At 40.2% G+C, this 17,233-nt stretch overlaps 1 protein-coding gene across 1 annotated transcript in view; it reads right to left on the bottom strand.

Moving 5' to 3' along the window:
• LOC137306070 (synaptosomal-associated protein 25-like) overlaps positions 1-17,233 on the bottom strand; it is a 271,559-nt gene that overhangs the window by 152,795 nt on the left and 101,531 nt on the right. The gene's annotated exons all lie outside the window — the stretch shown is intronic.

Below are 17,233 nucleotides of genomic sequence, written 5' to 3'. Positions count from 1 at the left end.
AGCAAACAGAGTCTATTTAACACAGCAAACAGGGTCTATTTACGACAGCAAACAGAGTCTATTTACCACAGCAAACAGGGTCTATTTACGACAGCAAACAGAGTCTATTTACCACAGCAAACAGGGTCTATTTATGACAGCAAACAGAGTCTATTTACTACAGCAAACAGAGTCTATTTACCACAGCAAATAGGGTCTATTTACGACAGCAAACAGTGTCTATTTACTACAGCAAACAGGGTCTATTTACGACAGCAAACAGAGTCTATTTACTACAGCAAACAGAGTCTATTCACCACAGCAAACAGGGTCTATTTACTACAGCAAACAGAGTCTATTCACCACAGCAAACAGAGTCTATATACCACAGCAAACAGGGTCTATTTACTACAGCAAACAGGGTCTATTTACTACAGCAAGCAGAGTCTATTTACTGCAGCAAACAGGGTCTATTTACGACAGCAAACAGAGTCTATTTACTACAGCAAACAGGGTCCATTTACTACAGCAAAAAGGGTCTATTTACTGCAGCAAACAAAGTCTATTTACTACAGCAAACAGGGTCTATTTACTACAGCAAACAGAGTCTGCTTGCTACAGCAAACAGAGTCTACAACAGCAAACACAGTCTATTTACTTTAGGAAACAGGGTCCATTTACTGCAGCAAACAGGGTCTACTTACTACAGCAAACAGAGTCTATTTACTGCAGCAAACAGGGTCTATTTACTGCAGCAATCAGAGTCTATTTACTGCAGCAAACAGGGTCTATTTACAACAGCAAACAGGGTCTATTTACTGCAGCAAACAGCGTCTATTTACTGCAGCAAAAAGGGTCTATTCACTGCAGCAAACAGTGTCTATTTGCTACAGCAAACAGGGTCTATTTACTACAGCAAACAGGGTCGATTTGCTGCAGCAAACAGAGTCTATTTATTACAGCAAACAGGTTCTATTTACTACAGCAAACAGGGTCGATTTGCTGCAGCAAACAGAGTCTATTTATTACAGCAAACAGGGTCTATTTACTGCAGAAAACAGGGTCTATTTACTGCAGAAAACAGGGTCAATTTACAGCAGAAAACAGGGTCTATTTACTGCAGCAAACAGGGTCTATTTACTACAGCAAACAGAGAATATTTACGACAGCAAACAGGGTCTATTTACTGCAGAAAACAGGGTCTATTTACTGCAGCAAACAGGGTCCATTTACTGCAGAAAACAGGTCCATTTACTGCAGAAAACAGGTTCTATTTACGACAGCAAACAGAGTCTATTTAACACAGCAAACAGGGTCTATTTACAACAGCAAACAGGGTCTATTTACTACAGCAAACAGGGTCTATTCACTGCAGCAAACAGAGTGTATTTACTACAGCAAAAAGGGTCCATTTACTACAGCAAACAGGGTCTATTTACAACAGCAAACAGGGTCTATTCACTGCAGCAAACAGGGTCTATTTACTACAGCAAACAGGGTCTATTTACAACAGCAAACAGGGTCTATTCACTGCAGCAAACAGGGTCTATTTACTACAGCAAACAGGGTCTATTTACTACAGCAAAAAGGGTCCATTTACTGCAGCAAACAGCGCCTATTTACTACAGCAAAAAGGGTCCATTTACTACAGCAAACAGGGTCTATTTACTACAGCAAACAGGGTCTATTCACTGCAGCAAACAGGGTCTATTTAATACAGCAAACAGGGCCGATTTACGACAGTAAACAGGGTAAATTTACTACAGCAAACAGGGTCCATTTACTACAGCAAACATGGTCAATTTACTACAGCAAACAGGGTCTATTTACTACAGCAAACAGGGTCTATTTACTACAGCAAACAGGGTCAATTTACGACAGCAAACAGGGTCTATTTACGACAGCAAACAGAGTCTATTTACCACAGCAAACAGGGTCTATTTACGACAGCAAACAGAGTCTATTTACCACAGCAAAATGGGTCTATTTATGACAGCAAACAGAGTCTATTTACGACAGCAAACAGAGTCTATTTACCACAGCAAACAGGGTCTATTTACGACAGCAAACAGTATCTATTTACTACAGCAAACAGGGTCTATTTACGACAGCAAACAGAGTCTATTTACTACAGCAAACAGAGTCTATTCACCACAGCAAACAGGGTCTATTTACTACAGCAAACAGAGTCTATTCACCACAGCAAACAGAGTCTATATACCACAGCAAACAGGGTCTATTTACTACAGCAAACAGGGTCTATTTACTACAGCAAGCAGAGTCTATTTACTGCAGCAAACAGGGTCTATTTACTACAGCAAACAGAGTCTATTTACTACAGCAAACAGAGTCTATTTACTGCAGCAAACAGGGTCTATTTACTACAGCAAACAGGGTCTATTTACTACAGCAAACAGAGTCTATTTACTGCAGCAAACAGGGTCTATTTACTACAGCAAACAGGGTCTATTTACTACAGCAAACAGAGTCTATTTACTGCAGCAAACAGGGTCTCTTTACTACAGCAAACAGAGTCTATTTACTGCAGCAAACAGAGTCTATTTACTACAGCAAACAGGGTCCATTTACTGCAGCAAACAGAGTCTATTTACTGCAGCAAACAGGGTCCATTTACTACAGCAAACAGGGTCCATTTACTGCAGCAAACAGGGTCTATTTACTGCAGCAAACAGAGTCTATTTACTGCAGCAAACAGAGTCTATTTACTACAGCAAACAGGGTCTATTTACTGCAGCAAACAGGGTCTATTTACTGCAGCAAACAGGGTCTATTTACTACAGCAAACAGAGTCTATTTACTGCAGCAAACAGGGTCTATTTACTGCAGCAAACAGAGTCTATTTACGTCAGCAAACGGGGTCCATTTACTGCAGCAAACAGAGACTATTTACGACAGCAAACAGGGTCTATTTACGACAGCAAACAGAGTCTATTTACTACAGCAAACAGGGTCTATTTACGACAGCAAACAGAGTCCATTTACTACAGCAAACAGGGTCCATTTACTACAGCAAAAAGGGTCTATTTACTGCAGCAAACAGAGTCTATTTACTACAGCAAACAGGGTCTATTTACTACAGCAAACAGAGTCTGCTTGCTACAGCAAACAGAGTCTACAACAGCAAACACAGTCTATTTACTTTAGGAAACAGGGTCCATTTACTGCAGCAAACAGGGTCCATTTACTACAGCAAACAGAGTCTATTTACTGCAGCAAACAGGGTCTATTTACTACAGCAAACAGGGTCTATTTACTACAGCAAACAGGGTCTATTTACTACAGCAAACAGAGTCTATTTACTGCAGCAAACAGAGTCTATTTACTGCAGCAAACAGGGTCTATTTACTACAGCAAACAGAGTCTATTTACTGCAGCAAACAGAGTCTATTTACTGCAGCAAACAGGGTCTAACTACTGCAGCAAAAAGAGTCTATTTACTACAGCAAACAGGGTCTATTTACTACAGCAAACAGGGTCTACTTACTACAGCAAACAGAGTCTATTTACTGCAGCAAACAGGGTCTATTTACTGCAGCAATCAGAGTCTATTTACTGCAGCAATCAGAGTCTATTTACTGCAGCAAACAGGGTCTATTTACTGCAGCAATCAGAGTCTATTTACTGCAGCAAACAGGGTCTATTTACTGCAGCAATCAGAGTCTATTTACTGCAGCAATCAGAGTCTATTTACTGCAGCAAACAGCGTCTATTTACTGCAGCAAAAAGGGTCTATTCACTGCAGCAAACAGTGTCTATTTGCTACAGCAAACAGGGTCTATTTACTACAGCAAACAGGGTCGATTTGCTGCAGCAAACAGAGTCTATTTATTACAGCAAACAGGTTCTATTTACTACAGCAAACAGGGTCGATTTGCTGCAGCAAACAGAGTCTATTTATTACAGCAAACAGGGTCTATTTACTGCAGAAAACAGGGTCTATTTACTGCAGAAAACAGGGTCAATTTACTGCAGCAAACAGGGTCTATTTACTACAGCAAACAGAGAATATTTACGACAGCAAACAGAGTCTATTTACTACAGCAAACAGGGTCCATTTACTGCAGAAAACAGGGTCTATTTACTGCAGCAAACAGGGTCTATTTACTGCAGAAAACAGGGTCTATTTACTGCAGCAAACAGGGTCTATTTACTACAGCAAACAGAGAATATTTACGACAGCAAACAAAGTCTATTTACTACAGCAAACAGGGTCTATTTACTGCAGAAAACAGGGTCTATTTACTGCAGCAAACAGGGTCCATTTACAGCAGAAAACAGGGTCTATTTACTGCAGCAAACAGGGTCTATTTACTACAGCAAACAGAGAATATTTACGACAGCAAACAGAGTCTATTTACTGCAGAAAACAGGGTCTATTTACTGCAGCAAACAGGGTCCATTTACTGCAGAAAACAGGTCCATTTACTGCAGCAAACAGGGTCTATTTACGACAGCAAACAGAGTCTATTTAACACAGCAAACAGGGTCTATTTACTACAGCAAACAGGGTCTATTTACTGCAGCAAACAGAGTGTATTTACTACAGCAAAAAGGGTCCATTTACGACAGCAAACAGGGTCTATTTACAACAGCAAACAGGGTCTATTCACTGCAGCAAACAGGGTCTATTTACTACAGCAAACAGGGTCTATTTACAACAGCAAACAGGGTCTATTCACTGCAGCAAACAGGGTCTATTTACTACAGCAAACAGGGTCTATTTACTGCAGCAAAAAGGGTCCATTTACTGCAGCAAACAGCGCCTATTTACGACAGCAAAAAGGGTCCATTTACTACAGCAAACAGGGTCTATTTACTACAGCAAACAGGGTCTATTCACTGCAGCAAACAGGGTCTATTTACAACAGCAAACAGGATCTATTTACTACAGCAAACAGGGTCCATTTACTACAGCAAACAGGGTCTATTTACAACAGCAAACAGGGTCTATTTACTACAGCAAACAGGGTCTATTTACTGCAGAAAACAGGGTCTATTTACTGCAGAAAACAGGGTCAATTTACTGCAGCAAACAGGGTCTATTTACTACAGCAAACAGAGAATATTTACGACAGCAAACAGAGTCTATTTACTACATGAAACAGGGTCTATTTACTGCAGAAAACAGGGTCTATTTACTGCAGCAAACAGGGTCCATTTACTGCAGAAAACAGGGTCTATTTACTGCAGCAAACAGGGTCTATTTACTACAGCAAACAGAGAATCTTTATGACAGCAAACAGAGTCTATTTACTACAGCAAACAGGGTCTATATACTGCAGAAAACAGGGTCTATTTACTGCAGCAAACAGGGTCTATTTACTACAGCAAACAGAGAATATTTACGACAGCAAACAGGGTCTATTTACTGCAGAAAACAGGGTCTATTTACTGCAGCAAACAGGGTCCATTTACTGCAGAAAACAGGGTCCATTTACTGCAGCAAACAGGGTCTATTTACGACAGCAAACAGAGTCTATTTACTACAGCAAACAGGGTCTATTTACTGCAGAAAACAGGGTCTATTTACTGCAGCAAACAGGATCTATTTACTGCAGAAAACAGGGTCTATTTACGACAGCAAACAGAGAATATTTGCTACAACAAACAGGGTCTATTTACTGCAGCAAATAGAGTCTATTTACGAGAGAAAACAGGGTCTATTTAGTACAACAAACAGAGACCATTTACTACAACAACAAGGTCTATTTACGACAGCAAACAGGGTCTATTTACGACAGCAAACAGAGTCTCTTTACGACAGCAAACAGGGTCTATTTACGACAGCAAACAGGGTCTATTTACTACAGCAAACAGGGTCTATTTACTACAGCAAACAGGGTCTATTTATGACAGCAAACAGGGTCTATTTACTACGGCAAACAGGATCTATTTATGACAGCAAACAGGGTCTATTTACTACGACAAACAGGGTCTATTTATTACAGCAAACATAGTCTATTTACTGCAGCAAACAGGGTCAATTTAAGACAGCAAACAGAGTCTATTTACTGCAGCAAACAGGGCCGATTTACGACAGCAAACAGGGTAAATTTACTACAGCAAACAGGGTCCATTTATTGCAGCAAACATGGTCAATTTACTACAGCAAACAGGGTCTATTTACTACAGCAAACAGGGTCTATTTACTACAGCAAACAGGGTCAATTTACGACAGCAAACAGGGTCTATTTACGACAGCAAACAGAGTCTATTTACCACAGCAAACAGGGTCTATTTACGACAGCAAACAGAGTCTATTTACCACAGCAAACAGGGTCTATTTACGACAGCAAACAGAGTCTATTTACTACAGCAAACAGAGTCTATTTACCACAGCAAACAGGGTCTATTTACGACAGCAAACAGTGTCTATTTACTACAGCAAACAGGGTCTATTTACGACAGCAAACAGAGTCTATTTACTACAGCAAACAGAGTCTATTCACCACAGCAAACAGGGTCTATTTACTCCAGCAAACAGAGTCTATTCACCACAGCAAACAGAGTCTATATACCACAGCAAACAGGGTCTATTTACTACAGCAAACAGGGTCTATTTACTACAGCAAACAGGGTCTATTTACTACAGCAAACAGGGTCTATTTACGACAGCAAACGGGGTCTATTTACTACAGCAAACAGAGTCTATTTACCACAGCAAACAGGGTCTATTTACGACAGCAAACAGAGTCTATTTACTACAGCAAACAGAGTCTATTTACCACAGCAAACAGGGTCTATTTACCACAGCGAACAGAGTCTATTTACCGCAGCAAACAGAGTCCATTTACTGCAGCAAACAGAGTCTATTTACTGCAGCAAACAGAGTCTATTTACTGCAGCAAACAGGGTCTATTTACTACAGCAAACAGGGTCTATTTACTGCAGCAAACAGGGTCTATTTACTACAACAAACAGAGTCTATTTACTACAGCAAACAGGGTCTATTTACTGCAGCAAACAGAGTCTATTTACTGCAGCAAACAGGGTCTATTTACTACAGCAAGCAGAGTCTATTTACTGCAGCAAACAGGGTCTATTTACTGCAGCAAACAGAGTCTATTTACTACAGCAAACAGGGTCCATTTACTGCAGCAAACAGAGTCTATTTACTGCAGCAAACAGGGTCTATTTACTGCAGCAAACAGAGTCTATTTACTACAGCAAACAGAGTCTATTTACTGCAGCAAACAGAGTCTATTTACTGCAGCAAACAGGGTCTATTTACTACAGCAAGCAGAGTCTATTTACTGCAGCAAACAGGGTCTATTTACTGCAGCAAACAGAGTCTATTTACTACAGCAAACAGGGTCCATTTACTGCAGCAAACAGAGTCTATTTACTGCAGCAAACAGGGTCCATTTACTACAGCAAACAGAGTCTATTTACTGCAGCAAACAGGGTCTATTTACTGCAGCAAACAGGGTCTATTTACTACAGCAAACAGGGTCCATTTACTGCAGCAAACAGGGTCTATTTACTGCAGCAAACAGGGTCTATTTACCACAGCAAACAGGGTCCATTTACTGCAGCAAACAGAGTCTATTTACTGTAGCAAACAGGGTCTATTTACTGTAGCAAACAGGATCTATTTACGACAGCAAACGGGGTCCATTTACTGCAGCAAACAGGGTCAATTTACTACAGCAAACAGAGACTATTTACGACAGCAAACAGGGACTATTTACGACAGCAAACAGAGTCTATTTACTACAGCAAACAGGGTCCATTTACTACAGCAAAAAGGGTCTATTTACTGCAGCAAACAGAGTCTATTTACTACAGCAAACAGGGTCTATTTACTACAGCAAACAGAGTCTGCTTACTACAGCAAACAGAGTCTACAACAGCAAACACAGTCTATTTACTGCAGCAAACAGGGTCGATTTACTGCATGAAACAGAGTCTATTTACTTTAGCAAACAGGGTCCATTTACTGCAGCAAACAGGGTCCATTTACTACAGCAAACAGAGTCTATTTACTGCAGCAAACAGGGTCCATTTACTACAGCAAACAGGGTCCATTTACTGCAGCAAACAGAGTCTATTTACTGCAGCAAACAGGGTCTATTTACTACAGCAAACAGGGTCTATTTACTACAGCAAACAGGGTCTATTTACTACAGCAAACAGTCCATTTACTGCAGCAAACAGAGTCTATTTACTACAGCAAACAGGGTCTAACTACTGCAGCAAAAAGAGTCTATTTACTACAGCAAACAGGGTCTATTTACTACAGCAAACAGGGTCTATTTACTGCAGCAAACAGAGTCTATTTACTGCAGCAAACAGGGTCTATTTACTGCAGCAATCAGAGTCTATTTACTACAGCAAACATGGTCTATTTACTACAGCAAACAGAGTCTATTTACTGCAGCAAACAGAGTCTATTTACTGCAGCAAACAGGGTCTATTTACTGCAGCAATCAGAGTCTATTTACTGCAGCAAACAGGGTCTATTTACTACAGCAAACAGGGTCTATTTACTACAGCAAACAGAGTCTATTTACTGCAGCAAACAGGGTCTATTTACTGCAGCAATCAGAGTCTATTTACTGCAGCAAACAGGGTCTAAATACTGCAGCAAAAAGAGTCTATTTACGACAGCAAACTGGGTCTATTTACGACAGCAAACAGGGTCTATTTACCATAGCAAACAGAGTCTATTTACTGCAGCAAACAGGGTCTATTTACTGCAGCAAACAGGGTCTATTTACTGCAGCAAACAGGGTCTATTTACTGCAGCAAACAGAGTCTATTTACTGCAGCAAACAGGGTCGAACTACTGCAGCAATCAGAGTCTATTTACGACAGCAAACTGGGTCTATTTATGACAGCAAACAGATTCTATTTACTGCAGCAAACAGGGTCTATTTACTGCAGCAAAAAGGGTCTATTTACTACAGCAAACAGTCTATTTACTCAGCAAACAGGGTCTATTTACTGCAGCAAACACAGTCTATTCACCACAGCAAACAGCGTCTATTTACTACAGCAAACAGGGTTATTTACTGCAGCAAACAGGGGCTATTTACTGCAGCAAACAGAGTCTATTCACCACAGCAAACAGCGTCTATTTACCACAGCAAACAGAGTCTATTTACTACAGCAAATAGAGTCTACTTACTGCAGCAAACAGCGTCTATTTACTGCAGCAAACAGAGTCTATTTACCACAGCAAAAAGGGTCTATTTACTACAGCAAACAGGGTCTATTTACTGCAGCAAACAGCGTCTATTTACTGCAGCAAACAGAGTCTATTCACCACAGCAAACAGAGTCTATTTACCACAGCAAACAGGGTCTATTTATTACAGCAAACAGAGTCTATTTACTGCAGCAAACAGAGTCTATTTAGTACAGCAAACAGAGTCGATTTACTGCAGCAAACAGAGTCTATTTATTACAGCAAACAGAGTCCATTTACTACAGCAAACAGGGTCTATTTCCTGCAGCAAACAGGGTCCATTTGCTACAGCAAACAGGGTCAATTTACCGCAGCAAACAGAGTCCATTTACTGCAGCAAACAGCGTCTATTTACTGCAGCAAACAGAGTCTATTTACCACAGCAAACAGGGTCTATTTACTACAGCAAACAGGGTCTATTTACCACAGCAAACAGGGTCTATTTACTACAGCAAACAGAGTCTATTTACTACAGCAAACAGAGTCTATTTACTACAGCAAACAGGGTCTATTTACTGCAGCAAACAGAGTCTATTTACTGCAGCAAACAGCGTCTATTTACTGCAGCAAACAGAGTCTATTTACTGCAGCAAACAGAGTCTACTTACCACAGCAAACAGGGTCTATTTACTGCAGCAAACAGGGTCTATTTACTACAGCAAACAGGGTCTATTTACTACAGCAAACAGGGTCTATTTATTACAGCAAACAGAGTCTATTTACGACAGCAAACAGGGTCTATTTATTACAGCAAACAGAGTCTATTTACGACAGCAAACAGGGTCTATTTACTACAGCAAACAGGGTCTATTTACCACAGCAAACAGGGTCTATTTATTACTGCAAACAGGGTCTGTTCACTGCAGCAAACAGGGTCTATTTACTACAGCAAACAGGGTCTATTTATTACTGCAAACAGGGTCTGTTCACTGCAGCAAACAGAGTCTATTTACTGCAGCAAACGGAGTCTATTTACAGCAGCAAACAGGGTCCATTTACGACAGCAAACAGGGTCTATTTACTACAGCAAACAGAGTCTATTTACTACAGCAAACAGGGTCTATTGACTACAGCAAACAGGGTCTATTTACTGCAGCAAACAGATTCTATTTACTACAGCAAACAGGGTCTATTTACTGCAGCAAACAGATTCTATTTACTACAGCAAACAGGGTCTATTTACTACAGCAAACAGATTCTATTTACTACAGCAAACAGGGTCTATTTACTACAGCAAACAGATTCTATTTACTACAGCAAACAGGGTCTATTTACTACAGCAAACAGGGTCTATTTACTACAGCAAACAGATTCTGTTTACTACAGCAAACAGGGTCTATTTACTGCAGCAAACAGATTCTATTTACTCAGCAAACAGGGTCGATTTACTGCAGCAAACAGATTCTATTTACTCAGCAAACAGGGTCGATTTACTGCAGCAAACAGATTCTATTTACTACAGCAAACAGGGTCTATTTACTACAGCAAACAGGGTCTATTTACTGCAGCAAACAGATTCTATTTACTCAGCAAACAGGGTCGATTTACTGCAGCAAACAGATTCTATTTACTCAGCAAACAGGGTCTATTTACTGCAGCAAACAGATTCTATTTACTCAGCAAACAGGGTCCATTTACTGCAGCAAACGGAGTCTATTTACTACAGCAAACAGAGTCCATTTACTGCAGCAAACAGATTATATTTACTACAGCAAACAGGGTCTATTTGCTGCAGCAAACGGAGTCTATTTACTACAGCAAACTGAGTCTATTTACGACAGCAAACAGAGTCTATTTACTGCAGAAAACAGCGTCTATTTACTGCAGCAAACAGAGTCTATTTACTACAGCAAACAGGGTCTGTTTACTGCAGCAAACAGGGTCTTTTTACTGCAGCAAACAGAGTCTATTTACTACAGCAAACAGGGTCTGTTTACTGCAGCAAACAGGGTCTTTTTACTGCAGCAAACAGAGTCTATTTACTACAGCAAACAGGGTCTATTTACTGCAGCAAACAGAGTCGATTTACTACAGCAAACAGGGTCTATTTACTCAGCAAACAGGGTCCATTTACTGCAGCAAACGGAGTCTATTTACTACAGCAAACAGGGTCTATTTACTACAGCAAACAGAGTCTATTTACTGCAGCAAACAGCATCTATTTATCGCAGCAAACAGAGTCTATTTACCACAGCAAACAGGGTCTATTTACTACAGCAAACAGAGTCTATTTACTGCAGCAAACAGAGTCTATTTACTGCAGCAAACAGGGTCTATTAACTACAGCAAAAAGATTCTATTTACAACAGCAAACAGCTTCTATTTACCACAGCAAACAGGGTCTATTTACTACAGCAAACAGATTCCATTTACTGCAGCAAACAGGGTCTATTTACTGCAGCAAAAAGGGTCTATTTACTACAGCAAACAGTCTATTTACTCAGCAAACAGGGTCTATTTACTGCAGCAAACACGGTCTATTTACCAGAGCAAACAGGGTCTATTTACTACAGCAAACAGGGTTATTTACTGCAGCAAACAGGGGCTATTTACCACAGCAAACAGTGTCTTTGATCATAAACTACAGCAAACAAAGTCTCTTTGCTGCAGCAAACAGAGTCTATTTACAACAGCAAACAGAGTCTATTTACTCATAAACTACAGCAAACAGGTCCATTTTCTGCTGCAAACAGAGTCTATTTACTGCAGCAATCAGAGTCTATTTACTCCAGCAAACAGAGTCTATTTACGACAGCAAACTGGGTCTATTTTCTACAGCAAACAGGGTCTATTTACCACAGCAAACAGGGTCTATTTACTGCAGCAAACAGGGGCTATTTACGACAGCAAACAGGGTCGATTTAATCAGCAAACAGAGTCTATTTATGACAGCAAACAGAATCTCTTTACTGCAGCAAACAGAGTCTATTTACTGCAGCAAACAGAGTCTATTTACTCAACAAACAGGATCTATTTACTGCAGCAAACAGGGTCCATTTTCTGCAGCAAACACGGTCTATTTACAAGAGCAAACAGGGTCCATTTTCTGCAGCAAACACGGTCTATTTGCAAGAGCAAACAGGGTCTGTTTACTGCAGCAAACAGGGACTATTTATTACAGCAAACAGAGTCTGTTTACTGCAGCAAACAGGGTCTATTTACTACAGCAAACAGGGTCTATTTATTACTGCAAACAGGGTCTGTTTACTACAGCAAACAGGGTCTATTTATTACTGCAAACAGGGTCTGTTTACTACAGCAAACAGAGTCTATTTACTGCAGCAAACGGAGTCTATTTACAGCAGCAAACAGGGTCCATTTACGACAGCAAACAGGGACGATTTACTGCAGCCAACAGAGTCTATTTACTACAGCAAACAGGGTCTATTGACTACAGCAAACAGGGTTTATTTACTACAGCAAACAGATTCTATTTACTACAGCAAACAGGGTCTATTTACTGCAGCAAACAGATTCTATTTACTACAGCAAACAGGGTCTATTTACTACAGCAAACAGATTCTATTTACTACAGCAAACAGGGTCTATTTACTACAGCAAACAGGGTCTATTTACTACAGCAAACAGATTCTGTTTACTACAGCAAACAGGGTCTATTTACTGCAGCAAACAGATTCTATTTACTCAGCAAACAGGGTCGATTTACTGCAGCAAACAGATTTTATTTACTCAGCAAACAGGGTCGATTTACTGCAGCAAACAGATTCTATTTACTCAGCAAACAGGGTCGATTTACTGCAGCAAACAGATTTTATTTACTCAGCAAACAGGGTCTATTTACTGCAGCAAACAGATTCTATTTACTCAGCAAACAGGGTCTATTTACTGCAGCAAACAGATTCTATTTACTCAGCAAACAGGGTCCATTTACTGCAGCAAACGGAGTCTATTTACTACAGCAAACAGGGTCTATTTACTGCAGCAAACAGAGTCTATTTACGACAGCAAACAGAGTCTATTTACTCAGCAAACAGGGTCGATTTACTGCAGCAAACAGATTTTATTTACTCAGCAAACAGGGTCTATTTACTGCAGCAAACAGATTCTATTTACTCAGCAAACAGGGTCCATTTACTGCAGCAAACGGAGTCTATTTACTACAGCAAACAGAGTCTATTTGCTGCAGCAAACGGAGTCTATTTACGACAGCAAACAGAGTCTATTTACTGCAGAAAACAGCGTCTATTTACTGCAGCAAACAGAGTCTATTTACTACAGCAAACAGGGTCTATTTACTGCAACATACAGGGTCTATTTACTACAGCAAACAGAGTCTATTTACTGCAGCAAACAGAGTCTATTTACTACAGCAAACAGGGTCTATTTACTGCTGCAAACAGAGTCGATTTCCTACAGCAAACAGGGTCTATTTACTCAGCAAACAGGGTCCATTTACTGCAGCAAACGGAGTCTATTTACTACAGCAAACAGGGTCTATTTACTACAGCAAACAGAGTCTATTTACTGCAGCAAACAGCATCTATTTATCGCAGCAAACAGAGTCTATTTACCACAGCAAACAGGGTCTATTTACTACAGCAAACAGAGTCTATTTACTGCAGCAAACAGAGTCTATTTACTGCAGCAAACAGGGTCTATTAACTACAGCAAAAAGATTCTATTTACAACAGCAAACAGCTTCTATTTACCACAGCAAACAGGGTCTATTTACTACAGCAAACAGATTCCATTTACTGCAGCAAACAGGGTCTATTTACTGCAGCAAAAAGGGTCTATTTACTACAGCAAACAGTCTATTTACTCAGCAAACAGGGTCTATTTACTGCAGCAAACACGGTCTATTTACCAGAGCAAACAGGGTCTATTTACTACAGCAAACAGGGTTATTTACTGCAGCAAACAGGGGCTATTTACCACAGCAAACAGTGTCTTTGATCATAAACTACAGCAAACAAAGTCTCTTTGCTGCAGCAAACAGAGTCTATTTACAACAGCAAACAGAGTCTATTTACTCATAAACTACAGCAAACAGGTCCATTTTCTGCTGCAAACAGAGTCTATTTACTGCAGCAATCAGAGTCTATTTACTCCAGCAAACAGAGTCTATTTACGACAGCAAACTGGGTCTATTTTCTACAGCAAACAGGGTCTATTTACCACAGCAAACAGGGTCTATTTACTGCAGCAAACAGGGGCTATTTACGACAGCAAACAGGGTCGATTTAATCAGCAAACAGAGTCTATTTATGACAGCAAACAGAATCTCTTTACTGCAGCAAACAGAGTCTATTTACAGCAGCAAACAGAGTCTATTTACTCAACAAACAGGATCTATTTACTGCAGCAAACAGGGTCCATTTTCTGCAGCAAACACGGTCTATTTACAAGAGCAAACAGGGTCTATTTACTACAGCAAAGAGAGTCTACAACAGCAAACAGAGTCTATTTACTCATAAACTACAGCAAACAGGGTCTATTTGCTGCAGCAAACAGAGTCCATTCACTGCAGCAAACGGAGTCTATTTACTGCAGCAAACAGAGTCTATTTACTACAGCAAACAGGGTCTATTTACTACAGCAAACAGGGTCTATTTACTACAGGAATCAGAGTCTATTTACTACAGCAAACGGGGTATATTTACTGCAGCAAAAAGAGTCTATTTACTGCAGCAAACCGGGTCCATTTACTGCAGCAAACGGAGTCTATTTACGACAGCAAACAGGGTCTATTTACTGCAGCAAACACGGTCTATTTACCAGAGCAAACAGGGTCTATTTACTGCAGCAAACACGGTCTATTTACCAGAGCAAACAGGGTTATTTGCTGCAGCAAACAGGGGCTATTTACCACAGCAAACAGTGTCTTTGATCATAAACTACAGCAAACAAAGTCTCTTTACTGCAGCAAACAGGTCCATTTACTGCAGCAAACAGGGTCCATTATCTGCTGCAAACAGGGTCTATTTACTACAGCAAACAGGTTCTGTTTACTGCAGCAAACAGAGTCTGCTTACTGCAGCAAACAGAGTCTACAACAGCAAACAGAGTCTATTTACTCATAAACTACAGCAAACAGGGTCTATTTACTGCATGAAACAGAGTCTATTTACTGCAGCAAACAGGGTCCATTTACTGCAGCAAACGGAGTCTATTTACTGCAGCAAACAGGGTCCATTTACTGCAGCAAACAGGATCTATTTACTACAGCAAACAGGGTCTAACTACTGCAGCAAAAAGAGTCTATTTACTGCAGCAAACAGGGTCTATTGACGACAGCAAACTGGGTCTATTTACGACAGCAAACAGGGTTTATTTACCACAGCAAACAGGGTCTATTTAATCAGCAAACAGGGTCTATTTACTACAGTAAACAGGGTCTATTTACCACAGCAAACAGGGTCTATTTACTGCAGCAAACAGGGGCTATTTACGACAGCAAACAGGGTCGATTTAATCAGCAAACAGGGTCCATTTACTGCAGCAAACAGGGTCCATTTACTGCAGCAAACGGAGTCTATTTACTCAGCAAACAGAGTCTATTTACTGCAGCAAACAGAGTCTATTTACTCAGCAAACAGAGTCTATTTACTGCAGCAAACAGGGTCTATTTACTGGAGCAAACAGAGTCTATTTACTCAACAAACAGGATCTATTTACTGCAGCAAACAGGGTCCATTTTCTGCAGCAAACACGGTCTATTTACAACAGCAAACAGGGTCTGTTTACTACAGCAAAGAGAGTCTACAACAGCAAACAGAGTCTATTTACTCATAAACTACAGCAAACAGGGTCTATTTACTGCAGCAAACAGAGCCCATTTACTGCAGCAAACGGAGTCTATTTACTGCAGCAAACAAGGTCCATTTACTGTAGCAAACGGAGTCTATTTACTACAGCAAACAGAGTCTATTTACTACAGCAAACAGAGTCTATTTACTACAGCAAACAGGGTATATTTACTGCAGCAAAAGAGTCTATTTACTGCAGCAAACAGGGTCTATTGACTACAGCAAACAGAGTCTATTTACGACAGCAAACAGGGTCTATTTACTGCAGCAAACAGGGGCTAATTACAACAGCAAACAGGGTCTATTTACCACTGCAGAGTCTCTTTGCTCATAAACTACAGCAAACAGAGTCTATTTGCGACAGCAAACAGGGTCGAATTAATCAGCAAACAGAGTCTCTTTACGACAGCAAACAGGGTCGAATTAATCAGCAAACAGAGTCTATTTACGACAGCAAACAGTCTCTTTACTGCAGAAACACGGTCTATTTACTCAGCAAACAGAGACTATTTACTCAACAAACACGGTCTATTTACTCAGCAAACATGGTCCATTTACTGCAGCAAACAGAGTCTATTTACTGCAGCAAACAGAGTCTATTTGCTCATAAACTACAGCAAAGTCTCTTTACTGCAGCAAACAGAGTCTATTTACTGCAGCCAACAGAGTCTATTTACTCATAAACTACAGCAAACAGGGTCGATTTACTACAGCAAACAGGGTCTATTTACTACAGCAAACAGGGTCTATTTACTACAGCAAACAGGGTCCATTTACTGCAGCAAACAGGGTCCATTTACTACAGCAAACAGGGTCTATTTACTACAGCAAACAGGGTCCATTTACTGCAGCAAACAGGGTCTATTTACGACAGCAAACAGGGTCTATTTACTGCAGCAAACAGGGGCTAATTACAACAGCAAACAGGGTCTATTTACCACTGCAGAGTCTCTTTGCTCATAAACTACAGCAAACAGAGTTTTTTGCGACAGCAAACAGGGTCGATTTAATCAGCAAACAGAGTCTCTTTACGACAGCAAACAGGGTCGAATTAATCAGCAAACAGAGTCTATTCACGACAGCAAACAGTCTCTTTACTGCAGAAACACGGTCTATTTACTCAGCAAACAGAGACTATTTACTCAACAAACACGGTCTATTTACTCAGCAAACATGGTCCATTTACTGCAGCAAACAGAGTCTATTTACTGCAGCAAACAGAGTCTATTTGCTCATAAACTACAGCAAAGTCTCTTTACTGCAGCAAACAGAGT

Source organism: Heptranchias perlo, chromosome 41, assembly GCF_035084215.1.
Source record: "Heptranchias perlo isolate sHepPer1 chromosome 41, sHepPer1.hap1, whole genome shotgun sequence".
In the NCBI taxonomy this organism is placed as follows: Eukaryota; Metazoa; Chordata; class Chondrichthyes; order Hexanchiformes; family Hexanchidae; genus Heptranchias; species Heptranchias perlo.
The sequence above is the reverse complement of the archived record's forward strand: the minus strand, read 5'-3'. Positions and strand labels throughout refer to the sequence as shown.